The 17,816-nt window shown below is 42.1% G+C and overlaps 1 protein-coding gene across 3 annotated transcripts in view; it reads left to right on the plus strand.

Moving 5' to 3' along the window:
* The window catches only part of LOC109397845 (uncharacterized), a 313,472-nt gene that overhangs the window by 141,764 nt on the left and 153,892 nt on the right, over positions 1-17,816 (plus strand). Inside the window, exon 1 of one of the 3 annotated variants that reach the window (XM_062844471.1) lies at positions 7,899-8,909. The exons of the other annotated variants lie outside the window; for them this stretch is intronic. The gene's annotated coding sequence lies outside the window, so the exon portion shown is untranslated. Of the gene's footprint in view, positions 1-7,898; positions 8,910-17,816 lie in introns of those variants that run through there. 3 annotated transcript variants of the gene reach the window in all.

Raw genomic sequence — 17,816 nt, forward strand, 5'->3', positions numbered from 1 at the left:
GACTCAGATTAATATACCACAAATATACTAATACAGTGCCGATTCGTTCGTTGGGAGCTCGTTAGATGGGCTATCTCTATGGTTGAATGTTCACTGGTTGGGGCAAAATCTAACTCAAGCTCAGTAGCATGAGACCCCTCGAGCTGGGTCTCAGGGCCGGCATGCTACTCGGTAATCGGAGGGGCTTCGCGGACAAAGTATGAACAACTAAGAATATTCACATTTTTAAAACAATTTATTAAGGTTCCTAGTGTGGCGTGTGGGTGTGGGTGAACATTTCTTGTTGAGTGTAAGCGAAATTGTGTTAAGGCCTATTTACTCACTGCTGCAGCTTCCCGTATCGCTTTGGCCCACACGGCTGCTCCTGCACTACCGTGTGGCCGGAATACGCCGCCGGGGCAGCTTGGAATCGGTGAATAGCGGGTTTGTCGGGCCGATGCTTGGCCGACGGGAACCAGCGGGCGTTGCTGGATGGTGTTGGGCGATCAGGCGTCATCCCTCGTGGACACGATCGGCCGGCCGTGGCATGGCCACCTTGGACGGCCGAGAGGGGAACTCCTCCTTGACACTTAAGGCCCATGGCCTGAGGAGATCGTCCGGGCTCGGACAATGACGGATCCTTTGCTATTAGGCTCGGAAGCCATCTTGACTTCCGAGCCGCCGTGTGTGACCGTTCTTTTGTGCTCATTTTTTATACTGGTCTTCACACACGGACGCCTGGTTAATTTCTCGCTAATCTACTGAAATTCAGGATGGCTGCGCCCATGAGCACTCATATTATGGCCTATTCCCTCTCAAGCCATAGAGACTGCCATCTAAGCACCCTTTTGTACCTGCTCTCAAAAACCTTTCAGCAACGTTATCTAGTTAACAGCGGTACGGTTTCTCGCTATAGGGTGGGGCCTACTGTATTATTATAATTAAAAACTTGAATTTTCTCAATGACAAACACTCATACCAACGAAAATCTAAAAATTGGAACCAACCGGTTACATGCGTGTGTCTTGAGCATTCTGATCAGTTGTCCGTTTTCCTCAATGAACGAACACGGTTCGCTAATCGGGGCGCAGTCGTGACCCAAGCAGCGAATCCGGGCTGTATACTTCTAATACACTCATTATGCTAATACGTGTCTAGCTCCTTGGATAAAGATAAAGAAGCTACTTTTATTCCTGTTCGGGTTTGTCACTGCGACCAGTTTTTAGATCTATTGTGACATTACCCGTATCCTTAGTGTAGTGCATGTCGCATTACTCAATTGCCATTGAGGGGCAATAAAGTATCGATTTTGATACAGTTTTTGTTTTGTTTTCTTAGAAAACAAAACAAGAGTACTGATATTGGCCATGCATCGGAAACCTAGCATCACCCTTGTTTTACTGCTAAATTCTCCCCAGTAGGACCCGGGTTTTAACATTAGCAGCAATATCATTCCAATAATGGAACAAGTGTTCAGCAATAAGGATTCTAGTATGTTCCTTGCGTACTAGCACTTTCCAGTCTTCGAAGAGTTAGTACATACATGGATCCCTAACCCAATTTGATTTCCTTTGCATTGAGTTTAGCCTCAGATGGTGAGGTTTTTAACTATATGCAAAGTAAAGTTGGTAAACTCAGTTTTATTCAAAAACTGGAAGTCTCCAAAACACCAGTAGTAAGGACTAAATACTATAATTCCTTGAATTACCAGAACACATATTCCAAAATTGAAAAATAGGACGACACTAGATTTCGGTTTGGTAGATCTAACACCGCAACGCAACCCAAAAAGGCGATCTACCCACGCTACGGGCTCCGTTAAAGATCGAGCATCTTTTAAACCCCCTCAACCGTTCATCCCTCAGCACGGGTCGCCTGACACCTTGGATTGGGGTTACCTGTTTGGTGGACTTTTACCCCCGGAACAGGTGGTCCGTAGTGCTATTCTAAGCCGGCAGCTACACGGACAAATAGAAGAAGCTACTTGGTTCATAATTTAATTCCTATTAAGACTGAATCAATAATTATTAGCCGATTTGCTGCTGCAGCTTTCTAACGTCGGTCATGCCCAATGCTCGCCAGATCACGCTCCACCTGGTTTGCCCATCGTGGTATCTGCGCTCCACGCCTTCTTGTACCCAACCGGATCAGTAGCAAACACCAACTTTGCAGGTTTGTTGTCCGACATTCTTGTAACATACCCTGCCCACTGTCTCCTTCCAGCTTTTGCCACCTTCTGTTGGGTTCGCGCTAGAGTGCAGCAAGCTCCTTCGCATTTTCGCCGTTACAAACCGTTCTCCAGCACGCCGCCATAGATCAGTACTTAGTACTTGTCGCTCAACCACTCCACGTGCTTGCAAGCCCTTCTCGAGCATGGTCAAAGTCTCATGTCTACAGAAGGATCACAAGTATTGTTAGCATCTTGTATATGGTACATTTGTTGCGGAGGTGACACTTTTAAGACCGCGGCTTCTTCTGGAGCCTGTAGTAGGCACGAGTTCCTCTGATGATGCGCCTTCGTACTTCACGGCTCAGGTTGTTGTCAGCCGTTAGCAAGGAACCACCCCGTAATTATTCAAGTCTATCGCCAAATTTTTACATGTCTCTCTCAGTTGCACCTATCAGTATCCACTTTGTTTTAGCTATACATTCTCTCCGCCATTCAGATGCTCGTCAAAGTGCTGTATTCACCTTTCGATCACCTCACGGTTGTCCGTCAGGAGGTTCCCGTCCTTATCCCTGCACATTTCGACTTGCGACACGAAGCTTTTGCGGGTTACGATGAGCTTTTGGTAAAACTTACGTAGATATAGCTTGAGAACGACACAGCAGTTCCATTTCCTCGCACTCCGCTTCTTTCAGTCAGCGGTTTTTCTCTCTAAAGAGACAGGCATGTTGGTTCCTCTTCTGTCTGCATCACTCCACATTCTGTCGGGTTCCATGCTGCAGCATTACCGTCCACGTTGCGTTCTTCTCCTTCAAAACCGCACTAACTCCTCGTCATACCAATCGTTCCGTCGGCTCTGTTCTGCATATCTGGGTGTGCTCTCGGCTGCATCGTTCATGTCTGCTTTGACTGTTCACCAGCAGTCCTCTGGAGTCTGGACGGCTCACATTGAGCATATCCTGCAACATAACATGAACTCGAATCAAGTACGAGACACTGAAGACGACCTTACAGTTGAGGTCGAAATACGTACACTACCCGTCATAAGTACGGACCCACAAAAAGTATTGCAACAATATTGCATCACCCTGACTCACCTTGATATCTCCAAAACCTGAGGACTTACACAGAGATGCTGCCTTCAGCAAAGTTATTCAGGAGCCCAAAAGCAACAAATTTTTTGGTGGTGGCATTTTTGTAGGAGTTCTGGTTTTAGAGATATCGAGGTGAGTCAGGGTGATGTAATATTGTTGCAATACTTTTTGTGAGTCCGTATGACGGGTAGTGTATGTATCTGCCATAGTATACAAATTCTTAGTGAAATTAAAAGGAACAGTACTTAACCCGATTTTCTTTTACTAAATTTTTATGTTTATCTCCTGTCAACATTCTCTAGTTTTGATGTGTTTTTGTTTTCATTGAATTAAAACAAAAAGTGTGTTAGTAGGCAATCAATGGTGCATATGAGCCATTTTACGAAGTGACAACAATGTTGATGATGATATTGATTTTCACGGGTTAGGACGCTACCTCCTGTCAAAATTTCATTCATAAAAATTGCTCGTGAAATGGACTATAGTGGTAATCACGTTCAAATGTGTGCGTGTCTCTTTTGTAGATGTAAATAGTTGTGAAACTTGGGGGAAAATATGTGCACTCTTACCGTGGTTGTTAATTTTGTCATTATTTAGCCGTTTTACCCAAATCAATTGGGTAATATTTGCATATGCAATCTGAATAGTCTTTTCATTGGCGTGCATTTTTGTGTATGGAAAAATTCACGCTAGTGTTCGTGTGTTGAAATGTCACTTATCTCTATAGGGCACTGCATTGTTTTTATTTTGTGATACAGTAGACGTTCGATAAGTGCAACATGTTTACGTTTCAGTTACCGAATGAAATTCGCTAACTGCAACGACTGACAGCCGTCAAACAGTTGTCAATTGCTGTTGGACGCAGCCAGAATGCACTCAAAAACATCGCAATGCAGCTGTAGTGCATCTCAAAAACATCGCAACTCTGTTGACGTTTCGTTTTTGACAGATAGCGGTGCGATAACTGCAAAATTGTTACACTTAGCGGACTTGCAGTTAAAAAGCGTTGCAGTTAAACCGTTTGCACCGAGCGATCGTCTACTGTAATTGAATTTTATTGGCTTTTCTTGGTGAACTTAATACTACTCAAAGAAGGAGAGAGTAACGAAAGTCATGAAAGAAACGGTGGATAGAAATTTCTGTGAGAGTGAAAGAGAAGGAGAGAATTTCACCCTTACAGAAATGGTGTAAACAACAAGGCCAAGAAACGTCAAAATCCCATACAATATCATAACAGTGTTGTTGTTTCTAAGTGAGACTAGCATTGCCGACTACCAGGGTCACATAGCCAACACCAACACTTTTCTTTTGCTTTGTCAACCGAAGATGCAACTAGATAAGATTCTCACGATACCGCGTCAAAGCTCAGGACCTTGTAAACCACTCATCGTTCTGCTTGCTGCCGAAGGAAAGGAAATTGGTGTTCAGAACAGATGAATGCTATATGTACCAAGAAGTGCTTTTAAAGACATCAGTTTAACAGCAAAATCTGCTATTTAAGCATATTAAATTGATTTCATATTAATAAAAATCACAGTGAAACATCGTTCCTTCGAGAGACCCTTCAGAAGTCTTTTCTGGTATTTCTCCGGCAGTTCATTCTTGATTTTTTTCCAGAGTTCCTTTTAAGTCTTCTCAAAGGATTCTTCCTGGGATTCCTCCTTTTTTACATTCTCCCTTATGGGAGTCTTCCAGAAGTTCCGCCTAAATGCCTCCTTCTAAAGATTCCTCCTTCATGAGTATTAACTCAACCAGAAGTTCCTTCTGAAATTCCTACCGAAGTTCCTCCTAAGGTTCCTCCAGCGGCTGTGCATGGGTTCTTCCAGGAGTTGTTTCTGGGGCTCCTCCAGGGTTACCTTCTGATATTTTACCAGAAGTTTTTTCGGGCAACCCTCCAAGAGTTTGAATTGAAATTCTTCCGGGATTACTCAAGAAGTTCTTTCTAAGATTTATCCAGAACTTCCTTTCGGGGTTCCTTCATTCCAAGGTTTTCTCAAGAACTCCTTCCATGATCATTCCAGGAGTTCCACCCAAAACCTCTTCAAAAGTATCTTCTGGGATTTCTCTATGAATTTATTTTAAGATTCGTCTAAGAGTTCCCCAAGTGATTTCTACAAATGTTTCTACTGAGATGAATCCAGTAGTTTCTTCTGAGATTCCTCCCGGAGTTCCTTCTAGGATTCTTCCAGATCTTTCTCTTGAGTTTAATGAGGAACTCGTTCTGGGATTCGTTCAGGATTTTCTGCTAGGATTCTTTCAGGAATTGCTCCAAAGATTCTTCAAGGAACTCCTTTGAAAATTTTGTTTTAAGATTCCCTCAGAATTTGCTTTATTTTTCTTCCGGGTTCTTCTCAAAAATATATCCAGCATTGTTGCTCCAGGAACTCCTTACGGGATTTCTTTAGAGACTTTCCAGGATGTCTCTAGGAATTTCTTTCGAGATTCCTCTAGGAGGTCCATATGAAGGGTTTTAGGGGCGTTTTGGGAGCTTCTTTCTTCACATACTTTCACTGCCAAGTGCAGCATAGTTGTCCCATGTTCTATGGGAAACCCTATTAACATGGGACAACTATGCTGCACACGGCAGTTCAGGTGGGCTTCGGAGGGTTTCAGAGGTATGGATTTCAAGGTATTTCAGCGGGCTTCATAGGGTTTAAGTCGAGCTTTAGAGAGTTTCTGTGAGTTTCAGAGGTTTTTCAAGGCGTTTCAGGTTTGCAAGGGATTTCTGGTGGCTATACGGGACGACAAAACCTCCAGGTGAGGTTCATGAGTTTTTAAGAAGCGTATCAGGAGATACGCTTCAGAGGTGTTTCAGAGGCTTTTCAGAGGGTTTGAAACGAACTCCCGGGGGCTTTCTGGGGTACCATAGGCTTCCAGGCGTGTCAGGAAATTTCAATGGAGTTCCTGAAGGTTGACAGAGTTTTCATGCGTGCTTCAGGGTGTTCCATGGACGTTTCAGAAGCGTTTAAAGGCGTTTAATTGGCGTTCCAGGAGGTTTCCGAAGGGCTTGGAGATGTTCCATGCTGATTACGCTTGTAGATTAGATCACATTTACTTAAGCTCAAGGGAGGTTTTAGAGACCTCTAAAAGGTTAATGAACTCATTACTTGATAAAGGCTGAGTCTTTGTGAGTTTGGGCTTCAATCGCAAAGCAAAGCAGAGTAGGTTGATTTGATGAGCTATATTCAGAGGAGTTGAGACATTGAACCACGCACTGAACTCATCTAGAATTGCATACAATAGCATTCAAAAGTGTAGAATAGAATAGACTAAACTTGAATTAGAATAGACTTTATTAGAACTAAAATAGATTAGAACAGACTGGGATAGACTACAAGAGACTAAAATAGACTAGAATATACTAGAATAGACAAGATTGTATTAGAATAGACTGAGTGTAGAATTAGCTTAAATAAAAACAAAAAAAAAACTAGAATAGACTAGAATATACATACTAGAACTGATTAGAATAGACTAGAATAGACTAGAACAGACTAGAACAGGCTAGAATATACTAGGATAGACTAGAATATACTAGAATAGACTAGAATAGACTAGAATAGACTAGAATAGACTAGAATAGACTAGAATAGACTAGAATAGACTAGAATAGACTAGAATAGACTAGAATAGACTAGAATAGACTAGAATAGACTAGAATAGACTAGAATAGACTAGAATAGACTAGAATAGAGTAGAATAGACGAGAACAGAGTAGATTAAACTAGAATAGCAAGTCGTACACGCTGGCTATAGTGCAAACGCGCACCAAATTGGAGTTGAGGAGCTAAATGCGCTGTAGTTACGTGCATATCAAGAATGTATTTGATTTGTGCTTTCTTAGGTACTAGCACTTACTGAACAAACCTATCGGCCAGTAGTGCATTAATCATGTCGATAAACCAAACCAGCCATTCAACCCAAGTCTTAGTCATACTTTCTTCTGCCACACACACCCCGGCAACAATGTTTTGATTCTTCCAGTTTATTTATTTTTTGTCGACCGTCGCGTTCCGGGAATCTTGCTTACTCCCGGTTCGTTGATCGCAACACAGTAGTGGTGGCGCCATCGTGTCCCGATTCCCAGTTTCAGTTCTATTGAGAGGCAAGACTCCCTCCGTCTACAGCGTCGTGTGATCATTCATCCGTTGTCGATTTAAATCATTACATTCAATTTTCCATGCGCTCTGGGTCCGACCAAACCTCAGCTCTGCTTCAGAGGCTGATCGTTCTTTACTAGATCGCAACTTACTTCATGCTTCTGCTCTCTTTCTCCATTCTGTTTTCACCCGTCGTTCGCAGTTCTTGTTCAGCGCGCACTCGCCACTACTCCGGTCCACCCACAGCCTGCTTTGCTGCGTTCGATCGATCTCTCCAGTCCAGGGCAATACCGCTGCACTCGCGTGTAGGAAATCGTCGTTCGATCGCTCGCTCAACAGGTCTTCCACCGGGCTTAACGCGGACGGACGGACGGATGGACGGTCGGTTACCGCGCGGACCACGCGGGGCGATCATCTGGAGGCGTTTGAGCCCCGCATGTTTATTTATTTATTTGATTCCATGCCTTCTCCAGCAAGCAGTCAGCAGTGCCGTGCCGCTCCAGTGCAGACGTGAAGAGGCGGTAACTCACGAGATCCGCCACAGCACAGCACGCTCTCGTTGGGTGATCCAACGGCAGCAGAGTAGGCTGCGCCGTGCTTTTTCCGGTCACACTTTCCTGAGCAGTGGCTTAGTTTGATTTTAGTCGCGATCCGGTCAAGAACGCTTTTTCCCCACTCGAAATCTAACGCGCGCGCGTGACTCCATCGTAGGGAAAGAATCCACAGTAGAATACAGTTGTTGATGTTGGCAACTGCGCTGCGGTGCTGTTCTAGAACGAACTTCACCGTATTCGACGCGAGTGACTCCAAGGCAAACGCAAACAACGAACCCCCGCATCCTGTGTGTGTTTTAGAAAAGTCTACGGGTCTGGGCGTCCCCCTAACTCCCAGAACACAGTAGTAGGCCGAGTTCGTGTGAAAAAGAAAGGAATTTCTTTCAGTCTGCGCCTTCTACGATTCGTCTTCCGTGGTTGTTGTACAGAGGAGCTCTCTGCCTGCGCTGGTAAATCTCATATTCATTCTGAGTTGGTGTCGGTTGTGTCTGCGGTCGATCGTCGGTCGGTGGTATAATCGTCGTCGTCGTCGAGTTTTTTTTCCTCGGAGAAGATGCAACTGAAGAATACAGTGCAGAAGCTAGAGTGAGAATATCTTGTGTGCCAAGGTGCAGGGAGGAAGTGTCCGCGAAACTCTCGGCCCTCGACCGTCGTTGATTGTTTGCATACAGATAGTGCCTTCGAGAGTGTGTAGAGTGTGCTGCTGCGGCAGTTTGGAGAAAGAGCGCAAAATATTGCACGGTCCCAGGGCGAAAAGATAACAACACAACAGTGCACGATTTATGGCCTTCTCTGCTTTGACGCTGTCGGTACCTACGGCCAGTCCCAGTTGAGTTGTGTGTCAGCGGGTTCAACTGAAGAATTTTAATTCAAGTTGTGTTGACTGTGTGGATAAGTTCTTTGTTTGGAACAAAACTCTGTTAGCGCACCGCCGTAGAAGGAGTGAACAAACGGAATAATTTGGAATTACAACCACCCACTTGCTGCGGAACATTAGCTGAAAACATCCAGAAAGGTGAGGAGATCCGAGCTGAGATCATAGCTTCGTACCCTAACATAGGAATTGCCAAAACCACGGCTGCGGTAGATCGTGTGAACAATCTAACAACTTGTGTTTTTTTTTTGAACTGCAAACGTCTCGAAATTTAGGTGTGATTTTATCTCAGTGTCCAAATCTAGTCATTAGCATCCATTATTTTCAGCATCTTACGGCGAAGTAGGCGTTGCTCGGTAATAGTGGTTCAAGTCATTCCAAAACGCGGATGAATAGTCGTTTTTGTCAGGAAGTCAACGCTTTACTGGGTACTTGTTTACTTACTTAGTATTATTTCTTTTCCCTATTGGCTTTGCCAACAAAAAAAATCTCTGGGAACCTAAGAAGTCCTTATACTTTCTCTCTAAAGCCCAGTTTCCAGTTCTAAAGGAAGCGCTCAAGAAATTTATTTACCGATTCCTGACAGAAACTTTCTGCAGAGACTGTCATTTGAACTTCATCTCTTCTTCAACTACGTAATGCGATCGAAGGAAAACGGTTTCTTGAGCGATTCAGACATGCTTCAAGATAAGCCGGAAAATCCCTTCCGAACTGCAAACAGTCCTTAAAGAAGTTTTGTTGAAACTTCTGTATATATTTCTGCCGGAATGTGGTACATTTGAGATATTTATTATCATAAAACTAAAACGAGAGAACTTTAGATTTTATGAAAGTTCTTGGAAAACATAATAACTAAATAATAAACTTCTAAATTTTGCATGTGAAACTAGTTCTTCACTCAATTAAAAAAAAAATACAACCGACACTCCATGTCTATTGAAGGGATAATCAAAATAAGGTGAGATCAAATTAAAGAATCAAAATAAAATGCACACTAGATTGAAAAAGCCTTCGTAACTAGGAAAACTCGTCAATAATCAGGCGTCACTTCGCATTCCCATAATATTTTACAAGAAACAAAGTCTAGTAACCATCGAGAAGGAAGATATCGAGATATCAACATGTGAGTGTGAGAGAGAAAAAATGTATGCAGATTAAAGAGACCTATCAAACCATCAAAATAGGGAGTGATATCGAGATGTAGAACATCGTGACATGGAGAGTCGACTGTATTTGGCTATAATTCCTTAAGATATTTCTGACAATTGCATAATTAAGTCTTTGGTAGAATTTCCATCAGAAATCAGGGGGGTGATTCCGGGTGGAGTTTTGCATGGGATACTGAAATGAAATATAGAAGAAAATTTTCAGGGAACTGCTGGAAGAATTTCTGAAGAATACTCTTGTGGAATACCTAGATATACGGTTTGAATTTCTGGAAATAATTATCGCACATCTCTTAAAAAGGATAAAAGACACACTTATCGGAATTCAATGATGTAATTGTAAAATAATGATCACTTAATTTTTTAGAGAATTCAATAATGATTGAAGACTTTTGTTTCGGTCCATCGAAATATGTCAACGTTAAGGACAATGAGCAGGAAATAACGTAGTAGTCAGAAAGCATTAAAAAAAGAGAATTGGCTAAGACGTGGTGACCCAGGTAACCCATAAGCATTTGAATAAGCCGTATTTCTGTTTTATATCTGCATTCGGCCTGCTTACTGCCGTATCATAGCAGTTCGACTGCTAAACTGCCCTATATTAACAATTCGAATGCTACTTGAAATCTGACAGCAGTTTCGTAGCATTTCAAATGCACGGTATATTTTGGTCAACAGGCACTGCTAAGAGATGGGTGATGCTAAAACCACAACACATTTCCACTTTCTAATTTACGTGCCACGGCTGTAGAAGTCATCATTATTCGCATGTCCACTCGATCATAGTTAACAACGAATAAAATCAATAGGAAAACATGCATTGACACATGAATTCCATGGTTGGTTTTCTATAATCGACACCTGCTGAGCTCATAGCATAACGAAGCAACTGTCGGTGTAATACTCATGCCTTAAATAGATCACAAATCCAACGCGCTTTATCTGATCATCTACAGCTTACCCTGTAGCGCGGTTCAGCACCATCGCCATCCCGAGGATCGAGGAATCGAATCCCAATTTGACCGAAAGCAGCAAAAAAACAGTAGTTCAGCACGTGCCCCAAGCATCAAAAGTTCCTCAGCACGAAAGTGAGAAAAAATAATAGAAAGGGATGCCGGAAAATGGGCAGGGGAAATATTTTGTTTTTATTTTTAACAATCTGGGGGATAGGAGGGATAAGCATTTAATCAGCCGTATATCGGGCCAAAATCTGCATTTAATTAGCACTAATGGCGCATATACGGCAGATTAGCATTTAATGACCTGTTGTAAACGCGTATATAGTGCTGAATTAATGCCATTTTAACTGCTTATTGGTTCTTGCAAAAGTTGTTCCATTGATTTCTATAGATATTCTTTCGACGATTTTTTTTAGAAAAATCTAAAAAAGTCTACATGGCTTTCTCCCGGTATATATGCTGGTACATTGCTGCGCTAACCGGAGCAATGGTGCAGTGGACCTTGTGTTTCTCCGGGACAATCAGCTGCCCTTCTTTAGTCTCACTTGAGGCTAAATAAGGGCGGGATTATGAAGATGTTGTTAATTAGTTTAAATTTTCACCTATATGGTTTCGCATTATGCGATTTACACAGTGTATTCTGTGTATCCTCGCCATTGGCGTTTTCCAATCGATACCGATTTGGTTTTATTGTTGCTGTTCTTTGTTGTGCTGTTGTTGCGAAGAGTTTAATCTTACCTAGTTTGGGTAGTGGCTACGGTTAAGATAGCTCAGATCAATCTTCAGCATAAAAGAACAGCAACGATCAATCTTTGTAGACCTATGCAAAATGGTACAGCCCAAGTGGCCTTGGTACAAGAACCTTACTTTCGTAAGGGAAATTTCTATCTAGGAAACCTTGTGAACCCGGTGTTTGCCACTTTCAGTAAACATGAAATGGCAAACTCGCGTGTCATGCCTCGAGCCTGTGTGCTTGTCAACAACGCAATAGTTGCTACACTCATCTCTGAACTAACTACCAGAGATGTATGTGCTATCACAATTGATGTATCTGTTGGAAACCTCAACAGGAAATACGTCTATTGTTCTGTGTATTTACCGCATGATGAACCATCCCCTACGGGTGCTTTCAAACAAGTCATCGCATACTGCACTTCAAAAGGCCTTCCGCTAATTGTTGGCAGTGATGCTAATGCTCACCATATCATCTGGGGCAGCTCAGACATTAACTTGAGAGGCTCCAGTTTGATGGAGTACTTAAGTAGTACAGATCTTGCATTACTTAACATAGGCAACCGCCCAACCTTCATGGTATCTGCTAGAGAGGGAGTGTTAGATATAACGCTTTGCTCTAGCAGCATTAGTCACGAGCTGACCAATTGGCATGTGTCAGATGAAGAATCTTTATCTGACCATCGCTACATCTTTTTTGAACATTTAAATGTTACTTCGCAAACATTGCGTTTCAGGAATCCTCGGTCAACAAACTGGGATCTTTATACTGATTTGGTTGCAGCCAAATTTCATGGATATTCACCATCCATTGACACTCCAAGTGATTTAGATGATGCCGTTGATACTACAACGACCTTCATCATGGAAGCTTTTGAAGAAGCATGCCCTCTACGGTCTGTGAAGATCACAAGAGGAACCCCTTGGTGGAACTCTGATCTGGCGAAACTCAGGAAACAATGTAGAAAGAGTTGGAACAGACGACGTTCGGCTGGTTCGGAGGCTTTCAGGTCGGCTCGCATGGCCTACAGGAAAGCTCTCCGGTCTGCTGAACGATCCGGCTGGAAAAACCTTTGTACAAATGTTTCCAGCTTGAGTGAAGTCAGTCGGTTAAACAAAATCCTTGCAAAATCTAAGGATTTCCGGGTGAACGAACTTCGTTTGCTAAATGGTTATCTGACTTCCTCTGATGAGGAAGTTCTGGAATGCTTATTCAGCACACACTTCCCTGGATGTGTAGATATTACATCTTCGGATGATCCTGATGTCTTTTCTTGTAGTTATGATTCTTTAGCTTCGCCTCGTTGTATTGTAACTATAGAATCGATTGAGTGGGCTCTTAATAGCTTTGCTCCTTTCAAATCTCCTGGGGCAGATGGGATTTATCCTATTTTGCTTCAGAAGGGATTTGATTATTTCAAACATGTTTTGAAAAAACTACTTGTTTGCAGTTTTGCTACAGGGTATATTCCCAAATCCTGGAGGGATATTACTGTAAAGTTTATTCCGAAAGTGGGTCGTGCGTCGTATGAAGAAGCAAAGAGTTTCAGACCTATCAGTTTGACCTCTTTTCTTCTGAAATGCTTAGAACGCATTGTGGATCATCACATCCGTGATGTTCATCTGGCCAACGTGCCTCTTCATGTGAACCAACATGCCTACCAATCTGGTAAGTCCACTGTGACGCTTTTACACAAGGTTGTTTACGATATCGAGAAAGCATTCGCTCAAAAGCAATCTTGTTTGGGTGTTTTCTTAGATATCAAGGGTGCCTTCGACAACGTGCCTTTCGATGCCATATTGGAAGCCGCATGGAGTCATGGTATATCTCCAATGATTTCCAATTGGATTCACCAAATGCTCAAAAACCGATATCTCTTCTCGACATTGCGTCTAGCAGGGATTAGGAAGTTGAGTGTTTGTGGATGCCCCCAAGGGGGAGTCTTATCACCGCTTTTGTGGAATCTCGTAGCAGATACGCTATTGAGGCAACTCAATAATAGCGGTTTTCCTACTTATGGTTTTGCCGACGACTACCTAACATTCCCAAGTAACAATATTAATTTTATCAAAGTTTTTTAGCGATTCAAAAATCCTAAACATAAAACCATTGATGCCGACTTGAAAATGCTCTCGAGTTCTTGTATGCCTCAATAAGCCCACGTTCTGGCTAGTTGGCCCAGTCTTATTAGGGTCTACAGGACTTCGTATGCAAACCGGCTTAGGATTTCGGGTTGTATCATAGTTTTATCAATCTTCTAAATAAAACCATCTTCTGACTTGTCAAATAATTGTTTTGATTATTTTTCACTCTCAATGTTCGATCGTCAGAATAAATTATGCTTGGTTGTTTATCCAGCCATCAATTGGAAAGATGCAGATATGGAATTCAGATTTGTTTTCCTATTTAATACGTGTCAGGAGACATGCTACGGAAAATTTGTGGTGAATGTGACTGTGATAATGACAAAAACTAAGTGCGCCACACAAACTGTGCATAATTTGGAAGTTATATGCATTTAATTTACTCGGTGGAATTGGGTGCAAAAAAGGTTTTTTCAACACAGCGGAGTTTAAAAGACATTATGTAATTTTTCTGACAATATAAAATGACGGAAACGTGTTGTATGGTTTAATTTGATCTTAAGCTGTACGTAAAATCATAAAATTGAGTAACAATTTTCCTGTATTTACATAAATTATCCCGGCTAGGCGACATATTTTTCTGATAAAACTCTGTGTTCCTGATGATTCCTCTAATAGGGCTAACCCTCCTGAGGTAGTCATAACTGAGCTCATGATAGAACTAGCGGTTTTATCACAGCATTTTTTTGGTTTATGTTACGGCCACGAAATCTTTTGTTGGTTTTATGCATTGCCTCACAGTTTTGTGTATTTGTTTACAAAAAAACTCTCCGACAACAACCGCAAATGCAAGTTTTATTGAAATGGTATATAATAAGTGACAAAACCAATTCATGTCTACTTGCAAGTCTTTAACTGAAGATGTTTATAGCAGAAGTTATATGATAGTTTTATGGAACGCAAAAGGTTCAAAGTAAAAAACTACCACATAAAACTAGTTTAGAACAACTAGCTTTTTGACATGATCGTATAAAACCAGGATAAAACATGAATAAACCTTCAAGGCATGCTGATTGTTACTTGGGATTGTTAGTCGGTATGTGCATCAGCACCCTTTTCGACCTGATGCAAAACGCCCTTCAGGTAGTTGAGGGTTGGTGTCGCCAATATGGCCTTTCGGTTAATCCGAGTAAAACATCTATTGTTCTTTTCACGGAAAGGCGAAACCGTAATGGCGTTCGACCTTTGCGTCTCTTTGATTCTGAAATCGATGTGACTGAACAGGTAAAGTACGTTGGAGTCATTCTTGATTCCAAGCTTTCCTGGACACCTCACATTGAGTTCAGAATCAAGAAAGCTTGTATGGCCTTCGGGCAATGCCGGCGTACTTTTGGTACAACTTGGGGTCTAAAACCCAAGTATATCAAATGGATCTTCACAACTGTGGTTCGGCCAATATTGGCTTATGGATGTCTTGTATGGTGGCAAAAGGGTGAGGTGAGAACGGTCCAATCAAAATTAGGCCATCTCCAAAGGATGTGCTTAATGGCGATGTCTGGAGCGTTCTCTTCAACTCCTACGGCAGCGCTCGAAGTTCTCTTTGACGTTGCCCCACTACACATTCATCTCAAACAAGAAGCCCTTTCTTGCACTTACCGGTTACGGGTACTCGGTCTACTAGAGGAAACTCCTGTGAATCGCACATCAACACACACCTCGTTGTTTCCACTTTTAGTGAATTGGGACAAAATTGTCCTTGCTCCAAGCGATCTTACAATTGCTTGTAATTTTCCATATAGGACATTTTCCACGAAATTCCCTTCCCGGGAAGAGTGGACATCTGGTTATCTGGAAAGAAGTATTTCAGACGGCATCGTATGTTACACTGATGGCTCCCTTCTCGAAGGTCGAGCAGGTGCTGGTGTTTATTCTCGTGAGCTAAGGCTGTATCAGTCTTATTCACTTGGTAGACACTGTACCGTTTTTCAGGCCGAAATCTTTGCTCTTATGTGCGGAGTGCAATCAGCACTTCAGCAGCACGTAATGGGCAAAGTAATATACTTCTGTTCAGATAGCCAGGCTGCTATTAAAGCACTTGCTTCGGCCAACTCCAGGTCGAAGATAGTTATCACTTGTCGAACTCAAATCGAGGAGCTGAATTCAGCAAACGCTGTTCACCTTCTATGGGTACCTGGTCATTCTTCCATCGCTGGAAATGAATTGGCTGATGAGTTAGCTCGCACTGGAGCATCACATGACTTCATTGGCCCTGAGCCAGCTATTCCGGTATCCAAGTGTTGGGTAAAGCTTCAGATTGACACCTGGGCTGCCACTCAGCACAAACAATACTGGAATAGTTTGGAGTCATGTCGTCAAACCAAATTGTATAGTGCTGAGCCATCTCTACGGGTGGCGAAGTATCTAACTAATCTGTCTAAGCAGAATTGCAGCATGCTGGTCAAAGCATTGACTGGCCACTGCCGACTCAGCTATCACATGGCGAATATTCAGCAAGCTGATTCATTTGCCTGTGATAGCTGTGAATCCGATTATGGAACTTCGTATCATTTGATATGTAACTGTCCAATTTTCGCGCAACTGCGTTTCCGAGTATTCGGTAAACACTTATTAAGTGAAACTGACTTCAGAAACCTGAATCTTCAGGATATTCTGTTGTTCTTAACCCGCTGTGGTAAAGAGCTATAGGCTCTCTTTCGCTTTATGCGTTATTACAGTGCCCTTTTCAGGGCGCTGTTTGAACCCATTGTGGTACGCTTGTGCGTTAGTACCCTCTTCCAGGGTATTTTTCCTATTTCCCTACCTGTCCCTATCCCCATCCAAATCCTTTTTCCTTCCTTTTCCCTCAGGTAGATGATGAAATAGGCTGTTATTTTGGCGATGGCACAAATGTCCCAAATGGAGGATAACGTGCCTCTGGAGCCGGCCTTCTGATACCTGATACCTGATACCCTGTAGCGCGGTTCAGCACCATCGCCACCCCGAGGATCGAGGAATCGAATCCCAATTTGACCGAAAGCAGCAAAAAAACAGTAGTTCAGCACGTGCCCCAAGCATCAAAAGTTCCTCAGCACGAAAGTGAGAAAAAATAATAGAAAGGGATGCCGGAAAATGGGCAGGGGAAATATTTTGTTTTTATTTTTAACAATCTGGGGGATAGGATCAGCCGTATATCGGGCCGAAATCTGCATTTAATTAGCACTAATGGCGCATATACGGCAGATTAGCATTTAATGACCTGTTGTAAACGCGTATATAGTGCTGAATTAATGCCATTTTAACTGCTTATTGGTTCTTGCAAAAGTTGTTCCATTGATTTCTATAGATATTCTTTCGACGATTTTTTTAGAAAAATCTAAAAAAAGTCTACATGGCTTTCTCCCGGTATATATTCAAGAATTCCTCCCGAAACGCCACTGAAAACTCCTCCATGAATTTCTTCGGCCATTCATATAACGATTCATCTAGAAGTTCTTTCTAGAACTGACTTTGCTTTCGTAAATCTCTCACGCAAGGTATTCTCTACGCATCACTCAAAAGGGGTGATGCGGTTTATAGTATGAATAGAATACTTCCACAGATCGTGGATGGAGTTGCGAAGGTTGCAAATATATAGGGCATGTGTGCCATCAGTAATCTCACACTCTCATATTCATCCTATTCGAGAATAAGCGATTACGGCACCGATTGAATTCGTTCTTTTTGTTTTCATGGGTGCTCACTTCTAACAAACAATACAAAAATAAAAAACAAAATCAACAGCGCTTCAATCCTTTCTTTTTCGTAGAATGAAAATAGGAGCCACATACTTAATAAGGGAACCGATTCCCAATATACATATTGCTATTATAGGTTTTGTAAGCATTGCCCAAGTAACATTTTAAGTTTTATTCGGCTCTATAAGAGATCTTCATGACCAATTTCATAAAATTTGCAATAAAACTGATTTATACATCAAAACCTCTTGATAACTTCTTTAAGAGCATCTTGCGGCTAAGTGGACCACTCTCAGAGAGGTTTTGCAAAACTTATTAAGAGTAGCAATAAAACTGTTTTAAAACCTAGTTGAATTTTTTTTTTCATTCTCG

The sequence above is a fragment of the Aedes albopictus genome, chromosome 1 (assembly GCF_035046485.1).
Source record: "Aedes albopictus strain Foshan chromosome 1, AalbF5, whole genome shotgun sequence".
In the NCBI taxonomy this organism is placed as follows: Eukaryota; Metazoa; Arthropoda; class Insecta; order Diptera; family Culicidae; genus Aedes; species Aedes albopictus.